Below are 16,946 nucleotides of genomic sequence, written 5' to 3' on the forward strand. Positions count from 1 at the left end.
CTTGGGTTATGCTATGGAAAAGGTGTTAGAATTCCCAAATAAGTAGGATGGAAATTGATCAACACGAGTTTTTGTGACCACATATATACCCTTAAAATATGCAGAGAACATAACATATGTGGAGGTTTTAACCACTGCCCAGAATGGAACTAATGGTTAGTCTGTTTTATACTCTGGCTTTTAGATACTGTGTCAAACTTCTTTAAACAGATATACTTCAATTGGACTAAAGCATCTAATTTGTTATACTTGGTTCTGTGCACCAACTGAAAGTATTGTCCATGAAAACTATGTAATGCATGTGATATAAAATATCCTAACAACAGGACTGGCCAAGGAGATTTGGAGTTCAACGTCATATAAACGAAAAACCTGATAACAGAGTTTAGAAAGTGGTTGGGAGCGCATAAATAAGGTCATCCTTGAAAGATGTAGGTTTCCTTCACACGTGTGTAGATCCATGCAAGGGTGCATTTGTGTTGCTGTTCTCTTTGGGAACAACAGCCATCAGCCAACAAAAACCATCCTAACCATAGAGCTACAGTGTACTCAGATGTTCCGGCACCACCTGAGCACCACTAGGCCTAACATTTCAGTGAATATTTCACTGTGCCCTGCTGATAAATTTCCTTCTTTGGAGAGATGAGGGTGAAGGAGCTGTGTACGTATTGCTACATGCAAGTTTTACACTGGATTAAATATACAACAAATCTAGAAACAGTTGATGTATTGTAAGGTATTATGCTCCTCTCTGGAATTAACTTTTTTTTTCACCATCATCGGCAATACTTGCATGTAGTAGCTCCGCAACAAAAAGTGCCCAGGTATGACAACTGGGTGCATTTACTGTGACTGGAGTTAAAATAACTGGGAGAAAGTAAGGAACCCAAAGTAACTAACAAATATATTACATTGGTAACCACATATTCTGTGAAGTATAATTGCCTAGTAAACCTAATTAAAAACAAGCTATTTACTATTTCCATAGTGGCTCTAATATGTATTTGCAGTTTTGTTCAATTCTGATCATAATTACAATTGGTTGCATTAAAACGTTGTTTCAGTTGTTTTTTCAATATCTTTCTTAATATGGTGGGCCTCAAGTGTGGAGCTTATCACCAAAGGGCTGCATATTACATTTAGTGAATGTTCAGTGTCAGAGACAACAGGCACAACAGGATATAGTCAAAGACTATAGGCATGATACATGAGATGGTCAGAGACTGTGGACGTGGTACAGGAGATGGTCAGAAACTGCAGACATGAGACAAGAGATGGTTAGAAACTGTGAATGTGCTATAGGAGTTGTTGGAGACTGGGGAAATGCTTCAGGAGACAGTCATAGATTGGAGACATATTACATGACACTACTAGGAATTACTGTTCTAACAGTGTAATAAGGACACAAAGATCAATGTCTGCAGGGCCCCAAGGGCCACACAAAAAGTGCCAAAAGTTTGGGCACCAGGGCTCTAAATAGAATGGGTAAAAAATTGACTATACAATACATGCCACAACTACAAGGAAAATGAACAAACATTTTCCAAACGTTTCTTCTTTGGAGTTAGATTGGTTGGATTAAAACCTGGGTAAAATAAATATGTTCATTAGAGCCTATAGACATAAGTGTCAAAAGGGGGAGCACACTATATATATTTCTGACTACCCTTGGAATTGCTAACCTAATGCTGGAGTATAAAAACCAAGCACAGCTTTTAGAGCATGTTTCATGTTACACCCATATTTAGGATAAAACCATGGTCATATACATAATTTCTCAAAGCCCCCCTTCCCTTTCTGCTTCTTCTTGCAGAATTTTGTAATCTTTTGAATTTAGCTTGGCTGTGCATGGCTCCACCTGCAAAACTGCGCCATCCATTCCCTTAGTTGCATGCCCCATCTACTACCATAGCAGGGAACTGTGCAGAGCTGCTCTGTCAATACCTCATCCCCTTCTGGTCCAGCACTCTGCAGCGCTCTTCATTGCAAAAAAATTGTAAATGTACATTGATCATGAGATCAATATTACTGCATTAACAATATTTTTGAAAACTGTGTGTGGGCGGGGCCTAGTTTGCTCATAGGGGACATCGCTAATGGCCAGAATTATAGGCTCAGGGGCTGAGGTCATGTGACATCAACATTAAGGCAGCACACCTGACTTAGAAAGGAGCTGTAACACCTTGCAGGTAACTCTTTGTACAGTAAGCTTTACTGTTGTGCACTCTTCCGGTGTAACTGCACACCTTCTCCTCTCTTCACGAATGCAGCATTTCTGAGGGGACATCACAAAGCCTGTGTCCTGCTCCACTGGCGCTGCCATCTTTGCACCTCACTCCCAATGACACCACGAGCATACTGCTTAACACAAAGAGCAGACCTATGTTATGAATACGCTTTAGCACTTTACTAGGATACACTTCTCTCTTTCTTCTGGTAACCTCCAGGCTAGGCGCATGGGTTCCCTGTGCTATGAGATCAGTATGTGGGGTACCGGTCACTAGGGAGGGGGTCAAGCTTACGGCCTCTTCACTACCAGAGTCACCGTCTCCCATTCCAAATCACATGTAACTTTACCATACAAGGACTCCTCACAGGTTACCTCGCCTCCTATTTATAGTCCACCAAAAAGAGGTATAACCATGGACACCCGGGAGTCAGTACCTTAACTACTTACTAACACCTGGGCAGCCTGCTAACTTACTAGCAACTTACTCTACAGAGCACATTGAAATAAACATTCACATTATAACAGCAGGTTCACCCATAGCATGTACACATTCCCCTAGTATAACAGTACCAATATTACACATGGCAACAAACGATAATACCAAAATAAAGTGAACTCTATTCTATACGACACCTGTAAGCACCTGATTACAGGTGGACTTACCACTTTATTGAATGTATGAGTGATTAGCAGAGCGTTTTTGTGCATGTAGATGTTGCCTGCAGCAGGTATTACTGATGTAGCACCAGTTCATTTTGGTGGAAAAACATGGTCAGAGAACAATGACTGCTCAGCCTGTTTAAAAAATATATATATTGTGTTGGGTAGATTTTAGACAAGCCTTTACATTGCTTTATATATAGATAATTCTCTTTAATTCTCTTGTTCAGTCCCCTGCATTAAGCCAACACACCTGCTTTTTTGCATGCTGCAATGCACGCTGTGCATTTTGTTACAAAAAAAGGTCATGTGCGATTTTAAGTATATTGAGGTGCATTGGCAGCCCATTAATTTTGAATTGACTGCCTTAATGCAGCAAAGAAGCAAATTGGCCCTCAATGATTTGGGCTCATGTACTTTAGGAAACCCTTTTCATCTGGAGTAATCCTAAATGGTTACAATACTGTTATTTTCCCCAGGAATTTGAAACACATAAGAGGATAGACATGATCAGTTTAACCTATAAATGGCTTACAGCATTTGAATTGTAACAAACCCCAGTTGAATGGATGTTCGTCTTATTAAATCTTTTGCAGTGTGGAATTAAATCAGGATCCCAAAATAATTTAGGTTGTGTGCAGCCAGGCTGTAAATCTCTAACGATGGGGTTTACTGAGGAGCAACATATTTTTAATCCTGAGTCAACACTGTATTCTTGTGTACTGGGAATCTCAAAACCTTCAGAAGCTGGCTGTCTAAAATAAATTACAGAGATTTAATCTTGGACATAGTCATAGTTTTTTTGCGTGTATTTTCAATGAATAACAGATATAAGCCAAGGAGCAGCGATGCGGCCACACCTTAATAAATTGGTCACCAAAATGTAAGTAAATTGTCTCCTTTTATATACAAGTATGAAATTGCGAACAAATTTACATATCTACAGTGACAGGGTATCATGGTCAGGGGTCAGGCTCGGAGGCCAGTAGCTATAGCAATAGAAAAGTTCCCATCGACCAGCTGGATAAGTGCAGTAGCAGGTCACCCTAGCGGATGATGCAGGCTCAACCGAAGTGTGCAATCTAAGCACTGACCAGTGTTCACCAGAGCTCCTGATGGTGGGGATGGGTTTTGCTGCATGTTTGTACTAGGTCGTGGTCCTCAGTATTGCCCAACCAGGAGGTGAGCTAGCCAGAGTCCAGCATCAGATATAGAGTAGTCCATAAAAAAGCCAAAGGTCAGTAACAAGTGGTCGCAGGTTGGGATTAAGCAGAAGAACAAGCCAAAAGTCGGTAACAAGTGGTAGCGGAGATACGGACTGCTGCAGGAGTGACAAGAGCGATATTGGCTGAGAGAGCACAATAATCTGGCAAACAGTGCAAAGACATGGCTTAAATAGGAAGTTCATGGAAGGAACAAGGAGTTCAAGGTTAAGCAGAAACAAGGCACAAGGCAGGGTTGTTCAATGGATCAGACAGGGTGCTGCCCAGCATCTCAGGTGGCTCAGCAAAAGGAGACATTGCCAGACAAAGGAGAGGTCACAGGTTCAGACCTGGGTCCTGATAATTTAAGGGGGCATCATATAATAACATCCAATCTGACTGATTGAAAACATTTTTTGTTTACCTGTCAGCTTTCATATGTGCATGAATGTCTGTCTGTTTTAGTGTTGTGCAATAGTGGGTTATCGGTTAAAAATGTTCTATTTTGTCAATAGCTTTTTTTTCCTGTAGAATGTCTACAGTACTCAGTATGTGGCCTAGTTGTTGGTCAGTGTAGCTGGAGATGTTGGGTCAGGGAAGTCATTTTGAGCAAGTTAGTCCAGTGGTTAAATATCCCAAATAAACACTTATGCCACAGATTTGAACAAAAAAAATTATGTGAACATGCATTTGAGTATGTTGGGGTAACTGGGAAATTGTGGTGCTTAAATATTTTGTATACGTTTGACAGTTCCTTCCTGATGGGTTTTACTTCCTCTTTATTTCCCTGCAAAGGTAAAGTATAATGGGCTACTGTGCATCACATAGTAGCCCATTATGTGTCACTTGCCTGAAACCGAAGCCTGTGATGTCACCGTTGTCCCCACTAGCAGCGAGCGTCCATGTTCACCCCTCTTCCTTCCGGGGCCGCAAACTCCGGCTCTGTGACTGACCGGAGTCGCGTGACGTCAGATGCGCGCGGGAGCCGCCAGTTACGGCATGGCCCCTTTAGAAACGGCACAATCTGCCCTTTCTAAAGTGTGCATGCGCCGTAGACATCGCCGCACAGCTTTATTGTTAATATCTCCTAAACCGTGGAGGTTTAGAAGATATTTCCAGCACCTACAGGTAAGCCTTAACATAGGGTTACCTGTAGGTAAAAGTGGTTGTACAGGGTCTACAACAACTTTAATGTCTATTAGAGGTCGACCGATATATCGGCCGATATTTGGCTTTTTTTACTTAATCGGCATCGGCCGATTGTGCTGATAAAAAAAGCTGATTCAGCGGGACTTGCAAATGACTTCTGTAATTGAAGTCAATTGCAAGTTGTCTGAAGTTTTCTTCTCTCCTCCCTGGGCAGCCTGCCAAGTCTGATAAGAAGATACATTTGTATCTCTTTCAGGTTCTTTTATCAATAGACTGAACTCCGTGGAGAAGTTTTCAGTTTAACCATTTAAAGACTAAATCTTTTCTGACACTTGTTGCTTACAAGTAAAAATCCTGTATTTTCTGCTATAAAATCACTTAGAACCCCCAAACATTATATATATTTTTTTTAGCAGAGACCCTAGGGAATAAAATAGCGGTTGTTGCAATATTTTATGTCACACGGTATTTGCGCAGCGGTCTTTCAAACGCAATTTTTTTAAAAAAAAATACACTAATGAAATTAAAAAAAAAAAAAAAAAAAAAAAAAAAAAAGTAAAGTTAGCCCATTTTTTTTCGTCCAAAAGTTTTGATTACCTGTTTTTGTGTATTTAATATTTAAGATATAGTTTTTTTTTTTTTTATCTAAATTCTACATACAAGTGAACTGATTGGAGGTTTGTTTTGTTTAATAAATGTTTAAATATAAAAAAATTTCTGCATCACTTATTAAGGCTGCTTTCACACTGGAGCGGGCATGCGTTGACAGTAAAATGCTGTTAATTTTAGCGGCGCTTTACCGTCATTTTAGCGGCGCTATTCGGCTGCTAGCGGGGCACTTATAACCCAGCTAGGGGCCGAAGAAGGGGTTAAATGCGCCCCTGAAGCGCTGCTGCCGAAACGCTTTGCAGGCGCTTCGGCAGCGGTGCGCATTCATTTCAATGGGCAGGAGTGTATACACTGCTTCAAAGATGCCGCTTGCAGGACTTTTTTTTAACATCCTGCCAGCGCATCGCCTCAGTGTGAAAGCACTCGAGCTTTCACACAGACTGCAGGGGAGCCGTTTTACAGGCGCTATTTTTAGCCCAAAAGCGCCTGAAAAATGCCCCAGTGTGAAAGGGGTCTAACTGTTAGATTTTATGAGATGAAGGGAAAAAAAAAAAAAAAAAATCGGCCTAATATATCGGCCCTAAAAAATCGGCATCATATATCGGCCACCGCGATTTCTAAATATCGGCTTTGGCATCGGCCAGAGAAAAACCCATATCGGTCGACCTCTAATGTCTATGGTCAATTATTCTAACACCAAGCAGGTTTAATCTTGAAAAGTATTTAGGAGAGATTAGTTTTAGAAAAATACTTTTTAGTTTAGTGAATTGCTCTTTGATGAAGATTTTAGATGAGTTTAAAACTGAAAACCAGATAAAACCACAAAATGGGGTCAGTAGTTAAAAGGATGGAAGTGGCTCCCTTGCTATTGATTTGCACATATCCCTTCCAAGGTCGATATGTACATTGCCATCACGGTTGGACTTGTCTGCACAAAAGTGTTAAAACACAGTCCCGCAGGATGGTGATTAGATAAAGGGATGATGCATAGACTCTTCTGCTTTGACCTATGTCTTGCATGGTTCATCATATATAATGATTTAAGCTGTCATCTGCTCTTATCAATGGGATGCGGATCTAGCGTGCAGCCTGGGGGGAATGTCTTTTCTGTTTAAATATATACAGTGTCACATTGTCACATTTCATGCTAAATTTGTAGCTGTCCTTACTCTATTTCTTTGTTACTCGAGAATGAATAGTAAACAACCTCGTGCTGAACTCTTTAGTTATTTAAAGATTATGTTTGCTCTATGAAGCCATTTTATTATAGGATACATAGAACATGCATTATGTAAGAGAAACATCTGTATAATACAGATATAGTACATATTATATGTAAAATAAATAACAATATTTTAGTGTTTTTATGCTTCATAAACAGACATGGGAAAAAAACAGTAAGTATTGGGCTTCCATCAAAAGAATATGTGCCTCAATTATAAGTGCACCTTCACTTACAATTTTCTCTTAATCGTTCTACAAAACTCCACAAATACCTGTTGATCCTGCCAGTGAAGTTCACCTAATGCAGCTTCCTGTGATGGTGTGGCAACAATGCTGCATGCTCCCTAATTCAGAGCAGAGTTGCCACTTTCGTGTAGCCTGTGCAGTGGCGGCTGGTGGGTTTTTCTTTTGGGGGGGGGGGGGGGTCGGCAAACTCGCGCCCTGCCTCCTGATTGGCGGGGATGAACTTTAGTGTGCAAATAGGGAAAATGAGTGCGCTATCATCACACAACTAGGTGGGCTCGGAGCACACTGCTCTGCGCTCCGTGCACACCCCTTTTTGAAGCCTATTAGAGCCTCTGGCCCTAATCGGGTGCTTCAAAAAACCACCCACCCCGCATTGGAATCCATAGTCCGGTGCCCTGATATATAGAGCAGGGGGGCTGACACATGGATAGGGGAGGCGGCGCCCGTGTGCCCTCTATGGATGGGCCGCCACTGAGCCGGTGCCTGTTTTCACAACAGTGGGATGAAAAGATTTTGCATAGGGCATGGCTATCAGCATTTTCACAGTTGATTCACAAGGAGCCTTTAGTGCCGGTTCACACTGATGCGAGTTCATGACGAATTTGATGCGTCAAAAACATTCTAAATTCGCATGTCATCCATAAAGTCATTGTTTTCAATGACCGTCGTTCACATACATGCGTTGCGATTCCCCTACGAATGCGATGCGATAAAAAAAAGGGTCTTGTGCGAGTTTACTGCGTTGCGTTGCAAATTTAGCCTCCATAGACATCAATGTAAATCGTTCTGGAATCGCATTGTTGGTTCAGATATGTGCGAATTCCACCACACTACTCTCCACAAAAACCAGGAAATACACAGGAAGTTAACACCTTTTTTCTTTTTCCATTATGATTCCATTGGCTAGAACATCAATCGCAGCTATGACCAACTCCTGAAATTTGCGGTAAAATCGCGTTAAAATCGCGGTAAATTCGCGGTAAAATCGCACCTCACACAGGACAAAAAAACAGAACAAATTCGCAGCGCAGCAGTGTGAACCGACACTTATTGTATTTTAAAGCAGACCTGTGCTTTACTGATGCAGGACAAAGTAACAGGTTAACCTTTTTCCCCACCACTGCTTAGCCACTGCAAACAAAGAGATCTACTTCCTCCGCTGCCTACGCCACAAAAAACGACTCTGCTACAAAGTTTTCTCTGTCTGCTACATTTCTCAATGGTTTATCCTGTCTTTAATACTGTATCCTGTAGTGAAGTGAAAGTTGGAAGGAGAGACCAATGAGTGCAGCAGGGGACATGAGGTCAGTACTTGGGGAAAACTGTAGCTTTTTCTCCAGGGTAGATGAACAATTTAGTCCTTTTTTCCTTTTCCATCCTTGTAGGACTGTTACATGGTTTTTGTAACCTGTGCGTTAACCTATAATAAATATTGAAGCCCATTTGTTCATGATACATTATATATATTGTATCATAATACAATATGATAATCCAAAATGCAATTTATAACTTGGTTATATTGTATTTGACCACTGATAACCTGTAAAGCCTGCCTAAATGTAATTATTTGGATAAAACTTGTTTAAAAATTATTAAAAGAGCTCATACAAGGAAAAGTAAAAAGGTTCATTTAATTGTCCTTATGGCTCCCTCCCCCCTACTCTGCCACCTTTTTTCTCCTGCTAGAACAAAGCCATAAAGCCCCTGGTGTAAGCTCTGGATCAATCTGCCTGGAGCTTACACTGAGCTATAGAATCTCCCCAGCCCCCATGTGATACCAAGCAGGCTTGGTCATTGGCTAATTGGGCACTTCGCATTGAGTTGTGGGGAAAAAAAATCTGAATAATCACACGCTTTGTCCACTTTTGGAAGTACTGGGCATTTTTACTTTGCTCTAGTCTGTGAATATAACAGAAGGTGCAAAGGAAGTTGGTTGAGAAACATGATGGGCAAAGAAAAGGTTCCATTTAACCTTTACTTAGCACTTAACTATTAAAATAAATCTGTAAATAGACTTTTAAATAAAGTGTTTTTCCATGCATCTTTTCTATAGACTGTAGACCACGTTTACATTATTGCTTTCCCACTATGCGATTTTGACATGCAATTTTCTCGCAATTCTGTGTAGCGCATATGGGCTGTCCCTACGTGTGTTTGTCACCTTGGACGTCAAGTTTTGCATGATTTTTAAAGAAGTGTTTTGCCGCAATTGCAGTGCGACATTTGTGGCAGAAGCGCATTGTATTTGGGGTGTCATTAAACAATAGGGCACCTAAACAGACGCAGTGTGTTGTGTTTCAATTGCCATGTGATTTGGGATCCCAAATTGCAAAGTGTGAGTGGAGCCTATCTGCATCTTTTTTAGATTCTAATCAAAAAGGTTACAGGCTTGGTTTATGTTGAAAGCAAGAATCAAAAATGTTGTTATTGGAATGAAACATCAGCACTGTAAAAAGTAATTACCCCTTTCTGATCATAAGGATAATGCACACTTGGCTTGTGGGTTGTTTTCTTATACATGGAAAAGGGAGTTAAGGGAGCGAATTAGAGGCCCTGCACTGCCTACAGTTATTGTCTCTCCAGCTAACTAAACAAATTAGTTTGACTTTCAATAAAGCCGAGGTCATCTCAGACTGATCTGCACATTTTCTTTTCCCTGGAAATAAGAGCACAAAAACTCCTCAGCTCTCAGAGTTCTCGTGAACATCTTAACCAAACATTGCTATTTTAGTAGGCAAATTAAAACACTCAAGTGAAATGACATTTTGTAGAATTGAGCCCAGGAGTGCCATAAAGTGACGCTATGATGTCTTGGGGTCAATTTTCATTTTTAAGTACTAGGTTTTGACCTGACATTTCTGTAACTATAGAAAATATGGTGTATTTTCACTAAACATATATTTTTATATACAATTTTTTTTAGTCTTAAAGAGGTTGTAAACCTCCATTGGTAAATTGTACCTATAGGTAAGGCTTACCTATAGATACTGTAAATATCTCCTAAACCTGCGCCGTTTAGGAGATATTTGCTGTACACTGCCTGTCCTGTTTTTTAATAGTGAGTGCCGTGACCGATTGCTCCCACGCGCATGCATGGTCTCCCGGAAGTGGAGAACGGTACCTGTCAAAAACAGGTCCCTGTTCCCCCCCCTCACTCCCCTCTGAAAGGTGCCGAATGTGACACCAGAGGGGGGGTGGGTAGCAATTAAGCGAAGTTCCACTTTTGGGTGCAACTCCGCTTTAAAAGAAACTTAACGGGCACGTAAAGTGTTAATAAACCCAGGACCCTAAATTTACTATATCTGGTCTCCCACAGTACACAGAACATGAAATTGCAATTATTTTAGTAAATATAAACTGTTAAATACCTTTTCTCATCAGCAGTATATAGCAGTCTTATGACTTCTATATGTGTCTGGTTAAGTATGTACAAAGAGTTTTCATTTTCCTCTTCCTCTACTACAGGATCCCCGACCCTCTGTCTGGACAGTGTTGATTGGCCCTGTGCTGATCACATGCACACTCTCAAAAAAAAAAAAACTAGCAATACACACCAAATGGAGCATGTGCATAGTGCACCCAAAGGTCTGTTCTATCAGTGGATGGTTTGTAGACTGTGGAAGGAAGGTGGGGATCAGAGAAGACGGCAAGGATATTGGAAACAATGGAAGCAATGATCTATTGTATATTTCTAATTGCAAAGATCCATTGAACAAGTTGAATATTACACAGAGAATAAGCATGACACATATTCCCCTCTGCCAACTTGGAAGGGCAAGTTGTTTTTCAGGCAGTCTAATGGAGGATTGAGGATGTGGGTATATAGGTATCGGCTCCTCTGTCCCTCATTTAAAATGATCTGGTAATTTCTACAATATAGGCAAAGTTTTTGTTAACTTTAAGAAACAGAGGTATCACATGGTTAGTAAAGGATTGCAAAGTCCAGAAACTTTTGGACTGCAAGTAGATAAAACCAATCAATATTACAAGATATGAAACCAGACTGCTCTCTAGAAGGACTGATAGTGAGGGTAAAACTCAAATACTTCAGCCATGTAATTAGATGACCCGATTCACTGGAGAAGATTCTAATCACGGGAAAGATCGAAAGTAGAAGAAACAGCAGAGCCTAAGTTTGAAAGATAGTGCTAATGAAGAAATAAATGTGAACTTCTCAGATGTACCTGCTGACAGACAGGCCTGGCATACTAATGTCTTCTTTTAGGGTTGCCACCTTATCCCTATAAACCCGAACACATATGAATTACACAGGTTCTGAGGCTAATTTAATGCAGATAAGGCGCCACACCCAGTGAGTTTAATTACCAGCCTAACCAGCCTCAGAACCTGTGTCATTATTATGTGGTTGGTTTTAAAGGGATGAGGTGGCAACCCTACCATGAAGTCATAAGAGTTTGAAAGTGTATGCAAACCCCATCAATTAATTTTTCCTATTTGCCCCTGTTTGGTATGTTAAATATACAGTACCCTTAATGGGGTTTGTTTTAATTGTTCGATAAAAGCAAAAAATAACTGTTCCTGCCAGAAATTTAGTAAGCTCGTAACTTTATATGCATCACTGTTATCAGTTAGTATTGTTTCCTGCACTCTCTGTTGGCCACACCTTCTCACTATGCTATAGAGAAGCCTTTCTCAACTTTTTACTGATGAACCCCTCAATTGTTTTTCAGGTCTCAGAAAATGCCCACTAAAATTATTCGACCTACAGCTCATGGTACAGTAGCATTATTAGTAGGTTTTAGAAAATGTTTAATAAAAGAATGGGGTTTGCTTAAAAATCAAGACAATCCAGAACAGAGAAACAGTGACAATTATAGTTCCTCCCTACATTGGGGGTCAGTGTAGACAGGAGATCAATTTGCCAGTGCTCTCTTCTCAAAGAACCCCTAGCAACCTCTGGAGGAACTCACAGAAACCTGCTTGAGAGAGACTGCTATAGACTATGTTGGTTTGCATGTGCAATATGTGAATTTCTGTGAAATTCTCTTGTTTCTATCCCCTTTCCTGTATCCTAGCCTGCATCCATAGCCAGATTGGATGGCTGGTATCTCACCTCTATGGTTACCATAAACCAAACCTGTGCTTTGTCCATTTAGGGCAGAACATGTTTGCTTTAACCCCCTTATTTCCAGCAGTACATACTTACTTTTCCTTCGCCTCCCTTTTGCTATACTTGGCACTGGGAGCCAAAGGAAATGCTGAGTATGGGGGAAAATATTACTCACCCCATGTGACAGGGCCTGGGCCAATCGGTAATGTCACATGAAGAATCCATTACCCTTTGTACAAATTATAGTGACTGTAAGGTAACACAGGAATGCTTGTGGCGGCTGAGGACAGCAGTGTAAGGTATGGTTGTGTGTGTGTGTATATATATATATATATATATATATATATATATATATATATATATATATATATATATATATATATATATATATATATAATATTCCCTGTCGGCAGTGTGGCAGGTTAGTGTGAGCCTGTGAGGGAGGCAATACTGTGGGTGCTGGCTGCATTCATGGCAGTACGCTGGGTCACTCCATTGCCATGAATACAGCACCCACCGTATTGCCATGAATGCAGCACCCAATACATTACCATGAATGCCACACTCCATTGCCATGAATGCAGCACCCACCGTATTGCCGTGAATGCAGCACCCACCGTATTGCCGTGAATGCAGCACCCACCGTATTGCCGTGAATGCAGCACCCACCGTATTGCCATGAATGCAGCACCCACCGTATTGCCATGAATGCAGCACCGACTCCATTGCCATGAATGCAGCACCTACTTGGAGTGGGTGCTGCATATTCATGGCAATACGGTGGGTGCTGCATATTCATGGCAATACGGTGGGTGCTGCATATTCATGGCAATGGAGTGGGTGCTGCATATTCATGGCAATGGAGTGGGTGCTGCATATTCATGGCAATGGAGTGGGTGCTGCATATTCATGGCAATGGAGTGGGTGCTGCATATTCATGGCAATGGAGTGGGTGCTGCATATTCATGGCAATGGAGTGGGTGCTGCATATTCATGGCAATGGAGTGGGTGCTGCATATTCATGGCAATGGAGTGGGTGCTGCATATTCATGGCAATGGAGTGAGTGCTGCATATTCATGGCAATACGGTGGGTGCTGCATTCATGGCAATGGAGTGGGCCACTCCACTGCCATGAATGCAGCACCCACCATATTGCCATGAATGCAGCCAGCACCCACCGTATTGCCTCCCTCACAGGCTCACACACACTCACCTGCCACACTGCCAACGGGGAATGATTTCCTAGTCCCAAATGAAGTCCCACTGCACTTCCAGATACGGCGCGGTCAGGAGGAGGGGTGGAGGAGAAGATGGCAGCCGCTTACAGAAGCACGGGCGGGACTCCAGGAGGCAGAGAAGCCTTTGCGCATGCGCCGCCCGCGTTCAAGGACTGGCCAGCCCCGACGCAGCACATGACCACATTCGCCCCATCACAGGGCCCCAGCTGCCGCAACATGGCGGCCGGATCGCAGGGGACACAGCAGTTAATGGAAATTCAGAGAAGTTACACAAACAAACTGGTGCAGGTTTTTGATTTGCGCCCCCCCCATCGGTGGGCGCCGGTCTCGCCAACTCCTTGGTACGCCCCTGATCCAGAGGTGGTAGGGCAACATTCCAACATGCTAATGACCCCAAACACACCTCCAAGACCACTGCCTTGCTAAAGAAGGTGAGGGTAAAGGTGATGGACTGGCCAAGCATGTCTCCAGACATAAATCCTATTGAGCATCTGTGGGGCATCCTCAAACAGAAGGTGGAGGAACGCAAGGTCTCTAACATACACCAGATGGAGGAGTGGAAGGGGACTCCAGTGGCAAATTGTGACTATCTGGTGAACTCCATGCCCAAGGGGGTTAAGGCAGTGCTGGAAAATAATGGTGGCCACACAAAATATTGACACTTTGGGCCCAATTTGGACATATTCACTTAGGGGTGTACTCACTTTTGTTGCCAGCGGTTTAGACATTAATGGCTGTGTGTTGAGTTATTTTGAGGGGACAGCAAATTTACACTGTTATACAAGCTGTACACTCACTACTTTACATTGTAGCAGTGTGTCATTTCTTCAGTGCTGTCACATGAAAAGATATAATAAAATATTTACAAAAATGTGAGGGGTGCACTCACTTTTCTGAGATACTGTGTATGTATGTGTGTATATATGTATGTGTATATGTATATATATATATATATATATATATATATATATATATATATATATATATATATATATATATATATATATATATATATATTATAATATCACTGTGCAAAAGTTTTAGGCAGGTGTGAAAAAATGCTGTACATGAAGAATACTTTCAGAAATAGAAGCATTTAATAGTTTTTTTTTTTTTTTTATCAATTAACAAAACAGAATAATAGAAAATTAGAAAGTAAATGAACAGAGGAGAAATCCAAATCCAGTCAATATTTGGTGTGACCACCCTTTGCCTTCAAAACAGCATCAATTCTACTAGGTACATTTGCACACAGTTTTCGAAGGAACTTGACAGGTAGGTTATCCAAACATCTTGGAGAATTAACCACAGATCTTCTGTGGATGTAGGCTGCCTCAAATGCTTCTGTCTCTTCACGTAATCTCAGACAGACTTGATGTTGAGATCAGTGTTCTGTGTGGGCCAAACCATCACTCCCAAGACGTTGTCCTGCTGTAGAATACATTTGGAGCCAATCACACGCCTTCCTGATGGTATGGCATAATGGATAGGTATCTGCCTGTATTTCTCAGCATTGAGGACACCACTGATCGGGCAGAAGGGTTTTGTTCAGCAAGTCCATAAAGAAGCACTTGTTCTGTCAACACTCAGCTGTTTCACATATCAGCAGGCTCTCACAGTAGAAAGTGGGAGAGAGAGTCCTGAGCATCATTCAGCTTGCATATATAAAGGCCCTCTGGACAGCTGAGACTAATAATGAGATCAGGTAAGATGTTGACCTAGAAATAGAGGCATTATCCAACCCAGGGTGCAACAGAACCTCTGGACTCCATGGCCCAGAACAGAACTTTACATTCTGTAAAAACAAAACGTCATATCAGTTATAAACCCTAAAGCCCCTAACCATGTGTATGCATAGAATCTTAGGTGATATATATATATATATATATATATAAATAATCCACTAGGGAGAGTTGCATTAAAGTAAACCCGTTGCTTTGCACCACATACTGTATCCTTGCAGAATATGCTTTTTGACCCACCAGGCTGGCATAGTGATCCTTTTCATTGGTGACCCCAGCCTGTTTTGTCATCTGAAAATGGCCACAAGACCAAAGAGACAGCAATAGTCATCTTGTTATATACATGAACCTAAGAATGTAGATGCACCATTAATGGTTTATGGGTACGCTGCTTGTGCCAGTTTCCAGATGAAAGGTTGTCCAACAGAACTACCCTGTCTCAGCAGCAGTGCATTTACAATAGAAGTTCTGGGTGGCATGCATGGAGTAGGGGCAGCTACAAGCAGCTGTTTCATGAACAATACCACCAGCTTAGGCCTTTGTTTTCCTGTTTTCTTCTACAGAAGAATAAGCTTATCTTTGAGGCTCTTGATGAGCTGACTGAGGTTTTCTATTCTGAAGGAACCGTGCACAGCTTGGTCAAAATCCATTACATCAGGGTCAACAACTGTGACACAAACTGTGACAAAACTTTTAGATCCTTTTTTGATGAGTGAAGTGTATTTTGAGCCGGTCAATCAAAACTAAAAGAGCTGGGAGGAGTGCCCTGGGGCGGCGGTGATGAGCAAATAGAGAATACTATATGTCTAAGCTGAGTGCTTATAAAATAGAGCTTCCTCGTTACACAATGAGTTCTTCAAAAAGCAAATACAAGAAAGGAAAGAAGTAAGAATGATCTCATATCAACACATCAGATCCAGCTTTATTTTGCAAAACAGAAAATAAAAGCAGCTAATTGATCACTATGGATTTCACAGTGTTTGTTTTATCTCTCATGGTAAGAATTTAGCGCTTGAGTTTTTGGGCCTTCTCACATGCCAAGATATAATGTAGGGGGGTGGGGGAAGAACTGCAGCAGGAGAAGAAAATTCAACTACAGCTGCTCCAGAGATGTAATGTTAGTGTGTAACAGTGAAGAAATTATCAGTTTTGAGTTGGCTAATCTTTCAAAGTAAACCTATAGTGACTAAAATATGGAAGCTGCTGTTGCTGACGACCTTATCTAAAAATGCTAGTTGCCTAGCTGTCATCCTGACTTTCTCAGTATAATACTTTGAGCCACTGATCGGGAGTTATGAACTCAACTTTGCTTGCTGCATGCTCGTTCCAGGTCAGGGACTGAAATTATCGAAGTCAGAGATAGCCAGGCAACTAGCATTGTCACAAACTGGTCAGCAGTGGCAACCTTCGTTTTTTTTCTAAAGACAGATTTGATCAATAGCGTATGGGAATTGATAGCAATTGGGTTTCTAATAGGAACCGAAGGGGAGATGTAAATAAAAATCAAAGGTTACTGATTAACAATGGCATCAATAGTTCTTTAGAAATACAGTATAACCACAACATTGAGTTCA

General features: G+C 41.3%; 1 protein-coding gene across 1 annotated transcript in view; it reads left to right on the plus strand.

Moving 5' to 3' along the window:
* Positions 1–16,946, plus strand: part of FGD3 (FYVE, RhoGEF and PH domain containing 3) — a 375,576-nt gene that overhangs the window by 124,160 nt on the left and 234,470 nt on the right. The gene's annotated exons all lie outside the window — the stretch shown is intronic.

The sequence above is a fragment of the Aquarana catesbeiana genome, linkage group LG07 (genome assembly GCF_042186555.1).
Source record: "Aquarana catesbeiana isolate 2022-GZ linkage group LG07, ASM4218655v1, whole genome shotgun sequence".
NCBI classification, from domain to species: domain Eukaryota; kingdom Metazoa; phylum Chordata; class Amphibia; order Anura; family Ranidae; genus Aquarana; species Aquarana catesbeiana.